A 19,411-nucleotide genomic window follows, 5' to 3' on the forward strand; every position below is an offset into this window, starting at 1 on the left:
AAGTAATTGGTAGAAGGATTAGAGGGCAGTTGAGGAGAACTTTTTTCACCCAGAGGATGGTGGGGGTCTGGGACGGCTGTCTGAAAGCGTGGTAGAGGTAGAAGTCCTTATTGCATTTAAAAAGTACTTGAATATGCACTTGAAGTGCTGTAACCAGCAAGACTACGGACTAAGAGCTGGAAAGTGGGATTAAGCTGCATAGCTCTTTTTTGGCCGGCACAAACATGATGGGTTGAATTGCCGCCTTCTGTGCTGTAAATTTCTATGATTCTTGTGTTGTGTTTCAAGTTAAAATAAATTTAATCAAAACAACCCAAATTAAATGTTGCTCTTTTTCTATAATTAATTTAGTATTTGAGGCTAATAGGGGGGATATGCTGCAGAGGACAGGTACATTTATTAAAAAAATAACTCCATGTTTGCCTCATGGACTGCATAGGCCCACTGTCAGCAACTGTGAAGTGATACAATTGTCTAAATGCAGAGATTAGACAAGCATGTACCAATGGCCCAGTGGTTTCAATGGAGGATTTTAACTTTCATATAGATTGTGGTAAGCAGACTAGCTCATGTCAGGAAAGTAGTGAATTTCTTGAATGTATTCAGGATAGTATTCCGCAACAATGTTTTCTAGAAACAACAAGGGGGCAGGCCAGATTAGATTTAGTTAAGAGTCTAAAGGTGCATGAACATTTATCTAATAGCAATCATAATATGATCGAGTTCAATCTAATGTTTGAAAGGGAAACACAAAACAGCTACTATGATTCTAGATTTAGGTAAGGCTGACTTCAATGTGATGAGACAGAAACTTTCCACAGTAAGCTGGGCAAATCTGTTAATGTGGACCGACAGAAGATTAGTGGGAGGTGTTTAAAAAATTATTTAATGTTATATAGAACCAGCTTATAACCCTAAAAGGCAAGAGCTCGACTTGCCAAAAAACAGCCATGGACAACGAAAGAGGTAAGGGACAAGAAACTAAAAGAAAAACTAGCACAAATTCTGCCCTAACGATAATCTTCCAAAATTCTCTCGATTTGGGAACCGTTTCTTTAGATTACAAAATTGTGCATGTCAGGCCACTATTTAAGAAGGTGAAAAAGGGAAACCAGGGACTTATAGACCACTAGATTCTGGTAATTTCCAATCTGTTGTCAGGAAATTACTAGAGTCTGTGATTAAGGATAGAGTGACTGATGCCTTGAAATTTTTCAGCTGATCAGAGAGAGCCAGCATGGATTTGTAAAGAGTGACGAACCTGATTAAATTTTTTGATGAGGTGAATAAAGTAGTGGACCCGGGAATTTCTATGGATATTATTTCTATTGTCCCCAGAAGACGTTTGATTAAGTCCCTCATAAGAGACTGTTTACTAAAGTTGAAGCTCATGTAATTGAAGGCAAATTACTGATCTAGTTAGGTAGTTCGCTGAGTGATAGGAGACAGACAGTAGGGATAATGGCAGCTAATTGGCAGGATGTGATGAGTGGTGTCCTGCAAAGATCTGTGTTGGGACTTCCAACTATTTACCGTATTTATGAATGACTTAGATGCCACATATCCAAATTTGCTGATGACACAAAGATAGGTGGCATTGTAGGCAGTGTAGATGAAAGCATAACATTACAAAGTGATATTAATAAATTTAGTGAATGGGCAAAACTGTGGCACATGGATTTCTGTATAGGCAAATGTGAGGTCCTCCACTTTGGACCTAAAAAGGGTACAACAGAGTACTTTTTAAATGGTGAAAATCCAGAAACAGTCGAGGTCCAAAGTGACTTTGGGGAGTGGGTGGTGGGGTTCATGTATATAGGTCATTAAAATGTCATGGACAGGCACAGAAACTAATCAAAAAAAACAAATGGAATGCTGGCCTTTATATCTAGAGGACTGGAATGCAAGGGGGTAGAAGTTATGCTATACAAAACCCTGGTTCGACCATACCTGGAGTACTGTGAGCAGTTCTGGGCACCACACCGTAGGAAGGATATATTGGCCTTGGAGGGAGTGTAGTGTAGATTTACCAAAATGATATCTGAACTCCAAGGGTTAAATTGCAAGTAGAGACTGCACAAACTATAGTTGTATGCCCTGAAATTTATACGGTTAAGGGGTGATTTGAGCAAAGTTTTCAAGATACTAAAGGGAGCTGATAGATTAGATAGAGATAAACTATTTCTGCTGGTTAGGGAGTCTAGAACTAGGGAGCATAATCGAAAAAATTAGAACCAGGCCTTTCAGAAGTTAAGCTAGGAGAAACTTCCACATGCAAAGGGTGGTGGAAGTTTGGAATTGAAGCTAGGTCAGTTATTAATTTTAAATCTGAGATTGATAGATTTTTGTTAACCAAAGTTATGAAAGGATATATATGACAAAGGTGGGTATATGGAGTTAGGTCGCAGATCAGATTGAATGGCGGAACAGGCTCGAAGAGCTAAATGGCTTCCTCCTGTTCTTATTTTCCTAGTTGTGTTTGTCATTAAAAATTTATTATTTGCCTGGGAGGTCCAATAACACCATTCCACTTACCACCTTCAGAGCTGTTTGAATCATCTGAATCACTTCCGTCTGAATCACCACCTTTTTTTGGAACAAAATATTCAATGAATCCTAAAATCATTTCAATTATTTTTGACATTTTTTTGAAAGTAAAAAACCTTTTGCAACAAACCTCATCTGCATCATAAATTTCTACAAAGAGCATAATTACAACATAGCATACTCAAGTCATCCACTCTGATTAGTTGCACTATGGTTACGCACATTAGATACACATGGAACATTAAAAGATGGCACAGTAAGTGCTAGCAAACTAATATTTGAAAATAATTAGATACAATTCTGATATTGAAGTAAAATTAACAGAATATAATTCTTGACTAGATTCCTGCTTTAAGCACGACTTCTGTTTGAACTTAGTTTTCTTTAGTTAAAATTTACATTTGGTGCCGCATTCAATAAAGCTTTTCCCAAACAGTACAACAGAAACAATAAATTGCACTCATATAGCAGCTTTAACTTGGTAAAACATTCCAAGGTGTTTATGAAAAGTAAGCAGCTGTTTTTGTTTGATACTCCGTGTACAATACTACTGAACTTGAAATGCTAAAATGCATACATTCTTAGGATTTATTAAATTTAATTGATTGTATTCAAATTTTATCTGTACACCAAAGGAAATTATGCCACTGGGGAATGTACATTTTTCCACATTTTCCACTATTGGGATCCAGTGCCACCTTCGAGGATTCACAGGTTCAGTATGGGTTAGATAGATACAGAATAACAGTTCCTGTACTTTGCCCCTACATTTTACCTGACCCCCAACCTTCACAGAGCAGACATAATGCACCTCAGTAAATCTTTCCATTTCCCACACCAGCCATCTTTAAAGCCTCTGAGTGAATTTGTGCCATTTTGTGGCTCTTTATCCAGTTTTGGAAAAGAATTGGGAATACCTGAACTCACTTCACACAAGACTTTTTGAAATTAGTTGAAAATGAGGTTTCCATTTCATCTATTGGGCTAGATTTGAATCTACAGTTAATAACATTGTGACCAATTTTGCTATTGCAGCCTCTACCTCCCAAATCTTTAAAAATTTTGTTACAGCTACTCAGAAGTTTTAGTTTTATGACTGAAGGCAGTTTGGAAATTGAACTTATTGAAAGAAATAAGTTTGTATTCCTAAATGCAGAGGTTAATTAAGCTTGATTTCAATAATATTTACAGATTGTCACCATAAAATATGGAGTTTTTAAAAAATTAAGTTTTGTGTACCACTTATCTTTATTCTTGGCAGCAAATACTTTTAGTAATTGAGTTTAAAAAATGTTTTTGGACTTTAACGGATCATATTTTTCACTCTTTTCAAGGTGATAGTCAAATACCTCTAAAGACCGGTAAACACTATTTTACATTATAGTAGGATAATAAACACTATTTTACATTGCAGTACGATAAAAATCACTTTGTCTTTAAATCTTAATTAAAAATAGTTAACGAGGGTAACTATGGGCAGCCATTTTTAGTCATTCATCACCCTCTTGCATATGAAACAAGTAATATTTTCTTACACTAATATGTAACTGGGCAAATCAACACTACTTAGCATTGAATACTTGTTTTACTTCAATGCTAAGGATTTGCACACATTCAATTTTTTTCTGATAGTGTGACAACGAATTTGACACAAGAAGTATATGCAATCTGCACGACTTTGGGGCCAAAATTGCAGATCACCCCGTTTGGGGGCGGTAACCTTTGCAAGGCCAGACATTCTGCGCTCGGCACAAAGGTCTCGCCACAGAAGTGGAATTGGGCTTACCACCCCGAGAGGAACGCAATGTCGGGCGCTCCACTTCCTGTCAGGGCCGGCACGGGGGCGCTCCCCGGGCGAAAAAGTTGGAGCGCTACGCGCGGCCTTTCCGTGTAGCACTGACTGGTTCCAAGGTCCCTCCGCTTCCGTTAAAGGGGAGGGCATGCTGCGAGCTCTGTAGGGTTTTTAGGAGCCGACACTAGGCCACTGGGGATGCGGGGTGCCATGGCCGTAGGCCAGCACAGAAATGGAGTGCCGGGCTGCTCGATCGCGGCATGGAACCCGCGAAAATCGACAGAGGCCAGACCGGTAAGTCTGAAGCCAACGCAAAATGGCGCAGTGCACCTCCCCATTAAATTTCGCCCCGTGAGAGGAGTGCAGAGCTGCCCGGGCGCCACCTGCGAGTTTAAGAGCTCTGGTAACTTCCGTGCAATTTCGCGGGGGCGGAAGTGCGCCCCCACCCCCCGGCGAAAACACTTCGCGCCCCGGAAGTGCTAATGGGACGTGGACAGCAGGGGAATTTCGTCCCGTTATCCCTATAGTATAGCATTATTCGCTCAGTTTCATAAATCAGGGAACTTGCGATAGAAATGGTGTGAAGACTCATTATGTTAGTACTGAAAATGTTTGTAGATATTAAAATATATTAAGATATTAAAATATAACACCTAATGTGAAGACTCATTATGTTAGTACAGAAAATGTTTGTAGATATTAAAATATATTAAGATATTAAAATATAACACCTAATGTGGCCAAATATTTTAATGAATAATTTCATCTGTATTCTGACAATGATTAAATAGTAACATTAGAGGTATAATGTGTACATTTTTGAATTATCTATATGATCTGGGACATCTTGTTTGCAGAAAGTTTGTAATGAAATGCAATGTGTCCAGGATTGTACTGTGTGGATGATGATTTTTATGGGTTCTTTGCACCTCATAGCATCCCAAGATAGCTTAGGTTAGATTAACTCATCCTCCAGTTTGATGGAGGAAAAATTGGATTGCAAGTCAATGTATATCATGCGTGTGAAGTTGACTAGTTCAGAGCAGCATTGATGAAAGATAAAATGAGGTTTATTTAACCTTGCACTTGCAGAGGGGTGTTGCAGGCATTGAAAATATTAAGCAGGAAAACTTGAAAATTGGGCGGTGATAAAGAGCAGTCAGTTGTAGCGGTATTGAGTGATGCTAATACCGCTGTACAACAAGGATGCAACCAAAATGTCAGCTTCCTCTACACCATGCCTAAATTTGATAATCTGAGTTTGTGGTTCCAACAAATCCACCTGTCCACCTGCTCCAAGTGCTCCCAAACTCCCTGCTCTCAAGGTCTTGGTCTCCTGTCCTCCCTGCCCACATTCGCTTCAGGAAGGGTACTATATACTGTAGGAGTTCAGTGGGCACAGGCTTCTTTAATCCATCATCTTTCTCATCTAGGAGTAGCTGGGAAGCTTGGATATCTACTGCCAAACAATGTGAGTGAAGTGAAGAAAGCATTTGTTGAGTGTTTGCATAGTGATGTAGTGTCTGGAGAAAACGGGACTTGCTATCTAATGCTGGTGTGCATGTATATACCCTGTGTATAATTTGTGTATATAAATTAGTGTGTGTATTACTGTATCTATATAGTCTCTATATATTGTATTTATATATGCTATGTGTATCGTACAGAGTGTGTACATAGAAACATAGAAACATAGAAAATAGGTGCAGGAGTAGGCCATTCGGCCCTTCTAGCCTGCACCGCCATTCAATGAGTTCATGGCTGAACATGCAACTTCAGTATCCCATTCCTGCTTTCTCACCATACCCTTGATTCCCCTAGTAGTAAGGACTTCATCTAACTCCTTTTTGAATATATTCAGTGAACTGGCCTCAACAACTTTCTGTGGGAGAGAATTCCACAGGTTCACCACTCTCTGGGTGAAGAAATTCCTCCTCATCTCGGTCCTAAATGGCTTACCCCTTATCCTTAGACTGTGTCCCCTGGTTCTGGACTTCCCCAACATTGGGAACATTCTTCCTGCATCTAACCTGTCTAACCCCATCAGAATTTTAAACGTTTCTATGAGGTCCTCTCTCATTCTTCTGAACTCCAGTGAATACAAGCCCAGTTGATCCAGTCTTTCTTGATAGGTCAGTCCCGCCATCCCGGGAATCAGTCTGGTGAACCTTCGCTGCACTCCCTCAACAGCAAGAATGTCCTTCCTCAGGTTAGGAGACCAAAACTGTACACAATACTCCAGGTGTGGCCTCACCAAGGCCCTGTACAACTGTTGCAACACCTCCCTGCCCCTGTACTCAAATCCCCTCGCTATGAAGGCCAACATGCCATTTGCTTTCTTAACCGCCTGCTGTACCTGCATGCCAACCTTCAATGACTGATGTACCATGACACCCAGGTCTCTTTGCACCTCCCCTTTTCCTAATCTGTCACCATTCAGATAATAGTCTGTTTCTCTGTTTTTACCACCAAAGTGGATAACCTCATATTTATCCACATTATACTTCATCTGCCATGCATTTGCCCACTCACCTAACCTATCCAAGTCACTCTGCAGCCTCATAGCATTCTCCTCGCAGCTCACACTGCCACCCAACTTAGTGTTATCCGCAAATTTGGAGATACTACATTTAATCCCCTCGTCTAAATCATTAATGTACAATGTAAACAGCTGGGGCCCCAGCACAGAACCTTGTGGTACCCCACTAGTCACTGCCTGTCATTCTGAAAAGTACCCATTTATTCCTACTCTTTGCTTCCTGTCTGACAACCAGTTCTCAATCCACGTCAGCACACTACTCCCAATCCCATGTGCTTTAACTTTGCACATTAATCTCTTGTGTGGGACCTTGTCGAAAGCCTTCTGAAAGTCCAAATATACCACATCAACTGGTTCTCCCTTGTCCACTCTACTGGAAACATCCTCAAAAAATTCCAGAAGATTTGTCAAGCATGATCTCCCTTTCACAAATCCATGCTGACTTGGATCTATCATATCACCTCTTTCCAAATGCGCTGCTATGACATCCTTAATAATTGATTCCATCATTTTACCCACTACCGATACAATTCCCTGTTTTCTCTCTCCCTCCTTTTTTAAAAAGTGGGGTTACATTGGCTACCCTCCACTCCATAGGAACTGATCCAGAGTCAATGGAATGTTGGAAAATGACTGTCAATGCATCCACTATTTGCAAGGCCACTTCCTTAAGTACTCTGGGATGCAGTCCATCAGGCCCGGGGGATTTATCGGCCTTCAATCCCATCAGTTTCCCCAATACATTTTGTCTGTATGATAAAAGTTGGGGACACATACAGAAAGGGGGAAAAAAGACAGCAGTAAGAGCAGGTGTGTAAGAAATATAGAGAAGGAAAGAATTGAAGTCGGCAGCAAGCAGAGAAACTGTTCGAGAGAGGAACAACTTTTTACATATTTGTCTGTGATTATCTCACATGAATTTAAGAAGGATTCATTCGTTTAAAGAGTTGAAACCACAAAATAAAAATAAAGCCAGCAACACTATACTACAATATAGCCATAGCTCAATTCGAGCTTTGTCTTTTACAGGTCAGTGTGAGTGGTAGTGATCGTCAATGAAGTTTAAACTTACCACCATTGCCTTTCCAATGTTGAGGTGCAGCGTTGTATCCCATTCCATAGATCAGGTTCAGGGTGAGCAATAACAGAAGCACAATGATTTGTTTTGAAACCATGGTTGTAGATCAAATCTGTAAAGAGTCAATAAACTTTGTTACGAACATTGATAGAAAGATATAAAGTAATTTAACTTAAATATATTCAGTAGACTTAAGAATTCAGCTCTTGACTTGAATGATTAAAGTTATTGTGAGATTGGAATATATATGCAATTTAAGAAAATCTTTCTTGCTTTGTACAAAGTATGACCTTGGAGATAGCTATAAGGTCTTGTGTAAGGAATTTAATATTACTCAGACCATATCTTGCTTGATAGTTAGATGCTGAAACAGTTATTTTACCAATAAAAGTTCTGCATCCCACAGCTCAGCAGTATAATACTGATGCATTCTTTTGTCGCGTTCTATAAAAGCAAACTGATTGGTGTGGTAAGATACTACAAACACAAACAAAATAAGTTGATCTCTGGCATCCTTGTCCTTTGCCCGTAAACATTAATGTGAAGTTCAAACATACCAGCATATTTTGATTTCGGAGCCTTGCTTCAGTCCAGTATCTCTTACTGGTTATTCTCTGAAATGATGTCGCGTGATGAAGTGCCTTCAAAACAGAATGTGTCGTAGTATTTATACATGAGAGATTTTAGCTCTGCACAACTAAAATCTGTAACTCCTCCCTTTGAAAATACAAGTGCTAATTATGCATTTTATATATACATATATTTCATGCGTCAAAAAGTTAGGTCAGGCTAGTGGGTTGCTTGTGGTTAAAGCTTCCTTGCCATCTTTGAGATTGGTATCTATCTCATGCAGAAAGTTTCAAATTCAAATGTGGAACAGATCATTTTTGTTTAAATGTTTGGGAAACAAAAACAACATTTTTTTAATTAATTTAAGTCCGGATGTCTGACGAGCTTCGAGGAACCAATTTTCTCATTATCAAAATTGAGCAATATGTCAGTGTTTTCTATCAGTCTTGTGGAGGCATTACTCTACCACTTGGCAACTTTGCAGAGTAGCTATGCTTCATATAGTCGAACAAAGATATTGCTAAGGTGGAAAGTAACCAGCAACTAAGGAGAGTATAGTTAAATTATAAGAAGTAGGCCATAACGCCTCGCAAGCCTGCGCCGCCATTCAATAAGATCATGGCTGATCATCGACCTCAATTCCACTTTCCTGACAGATCTCCATATCCCTTGATTCCCCTAGACTCCAAAAATCTATCTGTCACAGCCTTGAATATATTCAGAGACTCAGCATCCACAGCCCTCTGGGGCAGAGAATTCCAAAGATTCACAACCCTCAGAGATGAAATTCCTCTTCATCTCTATCTTAAATGGCCTACCCCTTATGCTGAGACTATGCCTCCTAGTTTTAGACACTCAAGCCAGGGGAAACAACCTCTCAGCATCTACCCTGTCAATCCCCTTCAGAATCGTGTGTGTTTCAATGAGATCACCTCACATTCTTCTAAAGTCCAGAGAGTATAGGCCCATTTACACAACCTCTCATCATAACACAGCCTCCCATCCCAGGAATCAATCTAGTGACCCTCTGTTGCACTGCCTCCAAGGCAAATATTCCTTCCTTAGATAAGGAGACCAAAACTGTGCACAGTACTCCAGATGTGGTCTCACCAAGGTGCTGTACAATTGTAGCAAGACTTCCTTACTCTTATGGTCCAACCCCCTTGCATCAAAGGACAACATACCATTTGCCTTCCTTATTGCTTGCCTTACCTGCATGCTAGCTTTCTGTGCTTCTTGCACAAGGACACCCAAATCTTTCTGAACACCAACATTTAAAAGTTTCTCACCATTTAAAAATTATTCTGTTTTTCTATTTTTCCGACCAAAGTGAATAACCTCACATTATACTCCATCTGCCACCTTACTGCCCACTCACTTAGTCTATCTATATCCCTTTGCAGATGCTTTGTGTTCTCCTCATAGCTTACTGTCCCACCTAGCTTTGTATCATCTGCAAACTTGGATACATTACACATGGTCCCTTCATATAGATTGTAAATAGCTGAGGCCCCAGCACTCATCCTTGCGGATCACTCGTTGCAGCCTGCCAACCTGAAAAAGACCCGTTTATCCCTACTCTCTATTTTCTATTCATGCTAATACAGTGCCTCCAATCCCATGAGCCCTTATCTTGTGTAATAACCTTTTATGTGGCAACTTATCAAAAGACTTTTAGAAATCCAAATATACTACATCCACTGGTTTCCCTTTATCTACCCTGCTAGTTACATTCTCAAAAAACTCTTAATAAACTTGTCAAACACAATTTTCCTTTCATAAAACCATGTCGACTCTGCCTAATCATGTTATGATTTTCGAAGTGCCCTGAAACTACTTCCTTAACAATGAATTCCAGCATTTTCCTGCCAGACCAAATATAATGTTTGCTGTAAAGATAAGTTTGTAACAATGAGATGCTCTTTACTTACTGTATTTAGTACTTGTGTAAGGTTTTACAGTGACTAACTTTTTCGAGACTTAAATTGTATTGCCGAATTATCAATATTCAGAACCTCAACCTTAAAATCATCATCATAGGAGTCCCTCAAAATCGAGGAAGACTTGCTTCCACTCCTGAAGTGAATCCTTTAGTGGCTGAACAGTTCAATGCAAGAGCCACAGACTCTGTCACAGGTGGGACAGACATTCGTTGGGGGAAGGGGGGGGGGGGGGGGCGGTGGTGGGACTGATTTGCCGCACGCTCCTTCCGCTGCCTGCGCCTGACCTCTTCACGCTCGCAACATTGAGATTCGAAGAGCTCAATGCCCTCCCGAATGCACTTTCTCCACTTCGGGCGGTCTTCGGCCAGGGACTCCCAGGTGTCAGTGGTGATGTCGCACTTTACCAGGGAGGCTTTGAGGGTGTCCTTGTAACGTTTTCGCTGCCCACCTTTGGCTCGTTTGCCTTGAAGGAGCTCCGCATAGAGCAATTGTTTAGGGAGCCTCGTGTCTGCCATGCGAACTTTGTGGCCTGCCCAGTGAAGCTGATCAAATGTGGTCAGTGCTTCAATGCTGGGGATGTTGGCCTGGTCGAGGACACTGATGTTGGTGCACCTGTCCTCCCAGGGGATTTGCATTATCTTGCGGAGACATCGTTGGTGATATATCTCCAGCAACTTGAGGTGTCTTCTGTACATTATCCATGCCTCTGATCCATACAGGAGGGCGGGTATTACTACAGCCCTGTAGACCATGAGCTTGGTGGTAGATTTGAGGGCCTGATCTTCGAACACTCTTTTCCTCAGGCGGCCAAAGGCTGCACTGGCACACTGGTGGCGATGTTGAATCTCACTTTAAAATATAGAGCTCTCCAGCATGGTGTACCTAGACTTACAAAATGCATTTGATAAAATTCCACACAAATAGCTATTAAGCTGAAACCTAAAGATTTAATGGATACTTGCAGGAGCGGCATTTACCTTGTTGGGCCCCGTTCATGGGTTTGATTTGGGGCTCTACATTTTACAAGGCAATTATACTAAATAGTTCCTAATTTAATCCAGTGTCAAATCTACACACGTATGATTGTGAAAAGACATGTTTTCAATAGGTAATATAGAAATAGTTAACCAAATGATAGGGATCAACTATTACCGTTGCATAGTTATCTTTTCACTCGAGCCTCTAGGGGACTCTGACTGGTTTGGTGTTGAGCTGACCGCAGGAAATTGGGTGCAAATAGTGCACTTCAATTTGTGCTAGTGCCTAGCCTTTTGGGTGTAAGCTGCACCCATATTGGAAAATGTTGGTTTATAGGTCTTGCACTGAATGAGAGTTTTCGTTCTAAATTTTGAAGATGTAACATCCTGGAAGTTTCATCTGAAATTTTCTTAGGAAGGCATTAACCTGTTTAAAATAAATGGTTTAATACCACCACTTAAATAGTGGAGAGAGTAATTTGATATGAATGTGTTAGTATTTATGTGCTAGTATTCCACAGCACAATTACAGAGCAAATATTTTGTTTCTAAAATTCGTATTACAAAATTTGTATCTGATTTAAATAATTCAAGATGTATTAAAATTTCATGTGAGAAAAGAATGGTTAAGATCAGCTTTGGGACTCTCATGCACTATTCCTGTATTTCCTTGTATTTAAGAGTTTAAATGCACCTATATTTTATGAAGCTATTGTACGCGGTGCTTCTTGGCTTGTTCGTACGGCGTTGAGAGCAATACGGGTTTAAGGATTGAAGCAAATTGTTCATTTTAACACATTCGAAATATCAAACGAAGCAATACTGGAAACTTGTAATTTTGTATCTGCCACTGAAACTAAAAAAGCTTATGGGATCCCAGGCTTCATAAATAGAGGTTTGGAGTACAAAAGTGTGGAACTTATGAGGAACCTGTATAAAACACTGCTTCGGCCTCAAATGGAGTATTGTGTCTAATTCTGGGCACTGCATTTTAGGAAGGATGTGAAGGCCTTAGACAGGGGGCAGAAAAGATTTACAAAAATAATGAGGGACTTCAGTTATATGGATAGACTGGAGAAGCTGGAGTTGTTGTCCTTAGAGCAGAGAAGATTAAGAGGCGATTTGTTGGGGGTGTTCAAAATCTTAGGGGGCTGGACAAAGTAGATAGAGAGAAACTGTTCCCATTGGCAGAAGGGTGGAGAACCAGAGGGCACAGATTTAAGATGAGTGGCAAAAGCACCAAAGGCGCATTGGACAAAATCATTTGACGCAGCAAGTGGTTAGGATCTGGAATACACTGACTGAAAGGATGGTGGAAGCGGACTCAATCACAGATTTCAAAAGGGAGTTGGATAAGTACCTGATAGAAATAATTTGTAGGTCTACGGGGAGTGGGACTAGCTAACATGCTCCGGCAGAGAGCCGACATAGGCTCGATGGGCCGAATGGCCTTCTGTGCTGTAACCATTCTATGATTCTATATTTATGTACATTTGCTAGCAGATCTCCTGTGGCATTGCTTTGCAGTGAGTTGGAAGATATGCTAACGTGGAACGTTTGAAATGTGACCAGGAAGTGTGTGCTATATGCAAGACTTTTAATATATGACAGGATGCGTATGAAGATTATATATATCTGCTTCATTCAAAATGGACTGTGTTGTTGGGTTATGTTGGTGTACTAGAGTAATGAGATGTTATTACTGTGTTGTGCCATGATCCATTTCCTTTGTTTTTCAGTTCTCTGCTTTTGTTTCTTGTAATGCTGCTATTTGTGTTGCATAATGATCCTTTACAATGCAGGATGAAAATTTGTATTATAATTCCTAAGTTTTCTAAATTGCTTAATTGCACTGGAAGCTGTTTCTGTTTTATGGCAAGGAGAGGGTTGATTATAATGTTTGTGTTGAAAGTACTCTAACATACGTAGGAAGAGTTGCTGTAGTTTTCACTATTTCTGTTCACTATCGTTATATGCAAATTCTTACTAGGTATGTAGCTTGTGGCAAATTATGCTGCTGTTATAATGCAGATAAGCACTGCTTGAGAGATTATATCGCCAGTTCTGCATGCTCTCAAATTGGGGAAAATCGAGCACATTGGTAATATTCTAAACCTGATGATGTTTTTAATGTGAGCAAAAACACAACAAACCTGATGTCTCTTTGCTAACAAGGTGGTCAGCAGACTGTATGGGAACGCTTTAAACTTTATCTTGCACTGTTGTGAAATAACACAGTCAGAAGGTCGTGGATTCATGATTTGAACAGATAATGTAGGCTGACACTGGGTACGGTATTATTAGAAATGTTATCTTTTGGATGCGATGCCTTGCCCATTGTCTAGGCCAACATTTCTCTGTCAATTAACCACCAAAAACAGATTTAACTGTTCACTTAATCCATTTCGGTGTCAGCTGTGGCTCAGTGGTAGCACTCTCTCATCTGAGTCAGAAGGCTGTGGGTTCAAGTCCCATTCCAGAGACTTGAGCACAAAATCCAAGTTGACACTCCGTACTGTCGGAGGTGCCGTGTTTCAGATGAGACATTAAACCAAAGCCCCATCTGCCATCTCAGATGAATATCGCATGGATGCGAAGAAGAGAAGGGGAGTTCTCACCGCTGTCCAATGTTCTCCACTAAGGTGTGCGGCTTGGGAGGTTCTGTGCAGGTCTCTCACCAGCTGCTGCCGCTGGTTACGGGGAGCGGGCGGGTAAGTGGAGCTGAGTCCACGGCCAGATCAGCCATGATCTTTTTGAATGGCGGAGCAGGCTCGAGGGGCTAGCTGGCCTACTCCTATTCCTAATTCTTATGTTCTTATGGAAGAGATACCACACAGCAAATTTAAAGGGGACTTGCCACAGAGACAAACTGGAGGCATATTTGGGCTCAAACATCTGGTTGGCACCAAAATGATCTTGTCTATCCGTGTAAATGTGGCTGCGGGGTGGGTCATCTTGGTGCATTTGAGTGTGAACTGAGGGCGAGAGCATAGGTTTGAAGGATCAGAACTTGGGACTAACTAGAAAGGGAATGGTGGAACTTGATATTTAGAGGTACAGCACTGGCCGAATTACTGATTATTTTGAATAATGTTGCTGCCTTCTGTTTGTATTTGCTAATTGCTAGGAGAGATCTCATAACACAACAACAACTTTAACCTTTAACACAGCAAAACAGCCCAAGGCACTTCACAGGAGTGTTATCAAACAATATTTGACACCAAACCACATAAGGAGATATTAAGGCAGGTGACCAAAAGCTTGATCCAAGGGGCTGGTTTTAAGGTATGTCATTGCTAATGGTGAGTTGAAGAATATGCTGTTTCATAATTTCAAACTGTGTTTACAGTAATCTAATAAGTTAAATTTCATTTTCTGAGATCTTACGAGTAATTTGAGGATCAAATTGTCTGACTCAATTATTCTGTGTGTGTAAAGCCATATATTATATTTAGGTTTATTATCTCTTACCATTTTTGAAACTAAGGATACACAGTAGGATGGAATTTCAGATCTACCAGTTGGAGTTACGTATTCTGGTATTTAGCAATACTAGGAAGGAGTGCTGGGGTGTGATTTAGTTGCCCTCTCAGAGCACTTGGGTCTATTTTGAACTTTGGTAGCACTGGGAAATGGTGCTGGGTTTGGCAGAACTGTGGAAAGGAGTCCTGTACTTGGCAGCACTAGGGTGTGAATCTTAGAGTGTGGTGTCACCGGGGTTAAGATTTTGGAGTTTGGCAGCATTGGCGAGGTCTTTTGTGATCTGACATGACTGGACAGAAAACATGGGTTTGGCAGAACTGAGTAGGGGGAAGTCTAGAGTTTTGCAGATCTGAAATCTGGGGTTTGCCTCACTGGTACATATCTGGAGTCTTTTAGAAGTAGGGGGGAAGCATAGGTCTAACCACACTATCGAGGAATCTTGGGTCTGGCTGCACTGGTTTATAATTTCTTGAGATCTCTGCACAAATTGAATTCAGTATTTTGTAATTAGGCCATTTACGTGCATCAGGCTCTGTGTTTCTGTGAATGTGGCTTTCTATCTATCTTGGTCTGTCTCTGAGCTTGCCGTACTTTTGGAAGATAAAAAATAAACTTTTATTTTAAATTTTTGTTAAAAATCTACTAATTTATTGTCCAGTTTCTCTTCAAATTATTGTGATAACATGCAAACTGAAATATATATCACATGTTTGACTTTGACTTAATTGTTCATAATTTATACATGAACAAAAGCTGCAACAATTGTATAATCACTGTAGTATCTTGTGTTTGAAGGGGTGCTTTGTCTGTCTGTCACCCACTCACGTACTCACTCACTGAATGAGGGCATTTTGACTTTGGGTGATAGTGGAAAACGGGCGACATCAGATCCAACCACATTCTCCTGGTTTTCATTTCCAAATTCAAAATGAGCCCCAATCTCTCTTTCTCAAAAATAGGCTTCTGCATTTTTCAATATAAACTTTACTGAGCAATGTTTCTGAAATTAGACCTCGAGGCTTTCTTCAAATAATCTTGGTAGGCAACCAAGCAGCTACTACTGGCACTTGCACATCCTGGGAAAAGGTGCACACTGCACATGCTCCGACTGCAGGAGCAGCAGAGTTGATTTAGGTGTTGGGCAAAATTAAACAAGTCCATCCCAAGGTTTTGGGAGAGGTCATGGCTTTCGATGAAAACTTTTAATGAACATATTAAAAGACACAAAAGACAATTCAAGGGTTACATTTAATCATGCATTTTTAAAAGTTTCAAACTTTATTTTAGACATTAAAAATTTCAGCGACTAAGAAAAAATGGCAAATTAAAGTTTTTTCAACAAGCATTTTGAGTGATTCGATTGATTCACTTTTTCTCAATTTTTTTTATTGGTAGATTCACCTCTTCATCATTCAAAATTGGTTTGTTTTCACAAATCATTAGTAGTTTTACATTGGTAATTTTCTAGCCATTCTCCTCACTTTTGATTTGTATGTTCCTTATCTCCAATTTTGATTTGCTGCTGTTTTACTTTGAGTCCATCAACAAAGTGTGACAGCAAAAAGTGTGACGGTGTAAACAGCAGGAAGTCTGCGTTAAGCACAACTTTTAACGTATTATGACCAGATTTCACATGCCAGGGGTGAGTCAGAAGATATGTTGTTTTATTACTGTGGTGATAAGTTGTGATGTGGTCAGTGTGATAGGAAATAAGTATGACACAGAAAGCACGTGTTATGTGAAGGATTTTTAGGCCTGTCCTTTCCAGTGTGTGGGGGCGGGGTGGGGAGGTGGGGTGCAGGCAGCTCTGCCTGGTCTGGAGAAGCCTCTCCGACAACTGGCTGACTTTCAGGGCCTAAGGTCAATGTATGTGCTGTCTCCTCCAGCCTCAGTCAGGGAGTCGAGCTAGACTGAGGTGGAGGAGACTTGCTGCAGCCGGCAATAAATTCTATTGCCAGGTTCCTGTATTCAGAATTCGAACTGGGCAAATGGCAGGAAACATGGCAGAAGCTGTGTTTCCCTCATTTTGATGAGATTTGCACGCACCCACTGAATAGGGAACACATTTCTGGCCTTATCTGCCCTAGATCTCTGGAACTCTGGTGGGACGGGCTCAAAAACCTTGGGCTTAATATCCTCTTAATGAAGCACCTGTGACATTGTCGATGGTAAATTGAGTATATGCGTGTCTCTTACCTGTTTGTCTCTCTCTCAATATTGCTATTTCTCTGCATGTCTATTTTGTTATTTTCTGTGTCTTTTTCTCTTTTCTGGTTCTCTTATCTCTTGTTTCTGGTTTCCTTTCGGATCAAAGGTGGTGGGGATGGGAGATACATTTTACAACTGCAGTTGTAGTGAACATATGGACTGGAAGCTTTGCACTGATTGTGTGCCCTGTTGTTTCGCTTCATGTTCGTCTTCTCACCACAAGATCCCACCCTGTTCACTTCTGTTGCTTCCATTATGTGTTCACTTTTGTCCTACCTTGTTATTTACTGCATCATTGCTCTTCATTGCTCTATTTTAATCTCTCTTTTCTGTTCGTTGTCCACGCACTTCACCTGCACCAGTGATTCTATCTCTGTTAGCAGGATGATAGTAGCCCCCTTCATCTCCTTCTGAACTCTCTTTCCATCTGTACTCTTACCCATGTCACCCACCTTTAACAGATAATTTTCCACCATTTCTGGCACCTCCATAATGATCCCACCACCAAGCTGCTGCTATGCCTTTCGGTGAGACTCCTAATTGCTTGTCACCCCAGCATCCCCCCATTGTTTACACGAGTTTTCTCGCTATTGAGTCCGAATGCACTGTCTCTTTCATGGCTTTGCAGCAGGAGTGAAGGGTTATGGGGAACAGGCAGGAAAGTGGAGTTGAGGCCAAGATCAGATCAGCCATGATCTTATTGAATGGCGGAGCAGACTCGAGGGACTGTATGCCCTATTCGTGTTCCTCCTACTTATGAGGCATGCAAATCAGTTTTCTGCCCCTTTTACTCCTTTCTGTTTCCTGCAACACTATTTCCCTGATGACTTTATCACTTCTCTTGCCCCCCCCCCCCCCCACCATGATTCTTTATAATGTAGTTCTGTTTATACTGCTATAAGCCTTTTCAAAGAAATTGACGTTTCTAAGTTTATTCTGTAGAATTGCTGAATTTCTGAGGCATTAATGTTGGGGAGGTAGTATTCCTGAGCAAAGCTGGGCTGCAGGATTGGGGGCCAGTGTTGGGAGTTAAGGTGGATGGTGGCTCAATCTTTTTTAATATATTAGCTGGAGGCCTTTGGGAATGGGCAGCAGGCCTAGTTGGGGGCTGCAGGGTAAAAATGTAATTACATTTTTCGAAGAAATGGGGAGTGGGTTCACAGGCCAGAAATATGAAGTTTTTTATACGAGGGGTGGGGAAGAGCGTAGTGGGGCAGATTAAGAGGAGCTAGGACCAAAAGCAGCTGCGCTTGAGGGTAGAGGGAGGAAAAGTAGCAGGGGGATAGAGTCCCTGATTGGAGCTGAGATGGAACGAAGCTTCCACGATTACCCCACAACCTTCATATACAGCCTGTGGTCATTCTTTTATGGATGAGCTTAGGCAGTGAGTGCCAGGAGTGTTTAGCCAGGGAGAACATCACACTGCTGAGGCCAATTCCAACTGCAGCCTTGATTAAACATAGAAACATAGAAAATAGGTGCAGGAGCAGGCCATTCGGCCCTTCGAGCCTGCACCGCCATTCAATGAGTTCATGGCTGAACATGCAACTTCAGTACCCCATTCCTGTTTTCTCGCCATACCCCTTGATCCCCCGAGTAGTAAGGACTACATCTAACTCCTTTTTGAATATATTTAGTGAATTGACCTCAACAACTTTCTGTGGTAGAGAATTCCACAGGTTCACCACTCTCTGGGTGAAGAAGTTTCTCCTCATCTCGGTCCTAAATGGCTTACCCCTTATCCTTAGACTGTGACCCCTGGTTCTGGGACCTCCCCAACAGTGGGAACATTCTTCCTGCATCTAACCTGTCTAAACCCGTCAGAATTTTAAACGTTTCTATGAGATCCCCTCTCATTCTTCTGAACTCCAGTGAATACAAGCCCAGTTGATCCAGTCTTTCTTGATATGTCAGTCCCGCCATCCCGGGAATCAGTCTGGTGAATCTTCGCTGCACTCCCTCAATAGCAAGAATGTCCTTCCTCAAGTTAGGAGACCAAAACTGTACACAATACTCCAGGTGTGGCCTCACCAAGGCCCTGTACAACTGTAGTAACACCTCCCTGCCCCTGTACTCAAATCCCCTCGCTATGAAGGCCAACATGCCATTTTCTTTCTTAACCGCCTGCTGTACCTGCATGCCAACCTTCAATGACTGATGTACCATGACACCCAGGTCTCGTTGCACCTCCCCTTTTCCTAATCTGTCACCATTCAGATAATAGTCTGTCTCTCTGTTTTTACCACCACAAAGTGGATAACCTCACATTTATCC

The 19,411-nt window shown here is 41.1% G+C and overlaps 1 protein-coding gene and 1 pseudogene across 1 annotated transcript in view; one reads left to right on the top strand and one right to left on the bottom strand.

Moving 5' to 3' along the window:
- Positions 1-8,053, bottom strand: part of LOC139266980 (collagen alpha-1(X) chain pseudogene) — a 16,698-nt pseudogene extending 8,645 nt beyond the window's left edge.
- The window catches only part of nt5dc1 (5'-nucleotidase domain containing 1), a 796,921-nt gene that overhangs the window by 81,692 nt on the left and 695,818 nt on the right, over positions 1-19,411 (top strand). The gene's annotated exons all lie outside the window — the stretch shown is intronic.

The sequence above is a fragment of the Pristiophorus japonicus genome, chromosome 7 (genome assembly GCF_044704955.1).
Source record: "Pristiophorus japonicus isolate sPriJap1 chromosome 7, sPriJap1.hap1, whole genome shotgun sequence".
Taxonomy (NCBI): Eukaryota; Metazoa; Chordata; class Chondrichthyes; family Pristiophoridae; genus Pristiophorus; species Pristiophorus japonicus.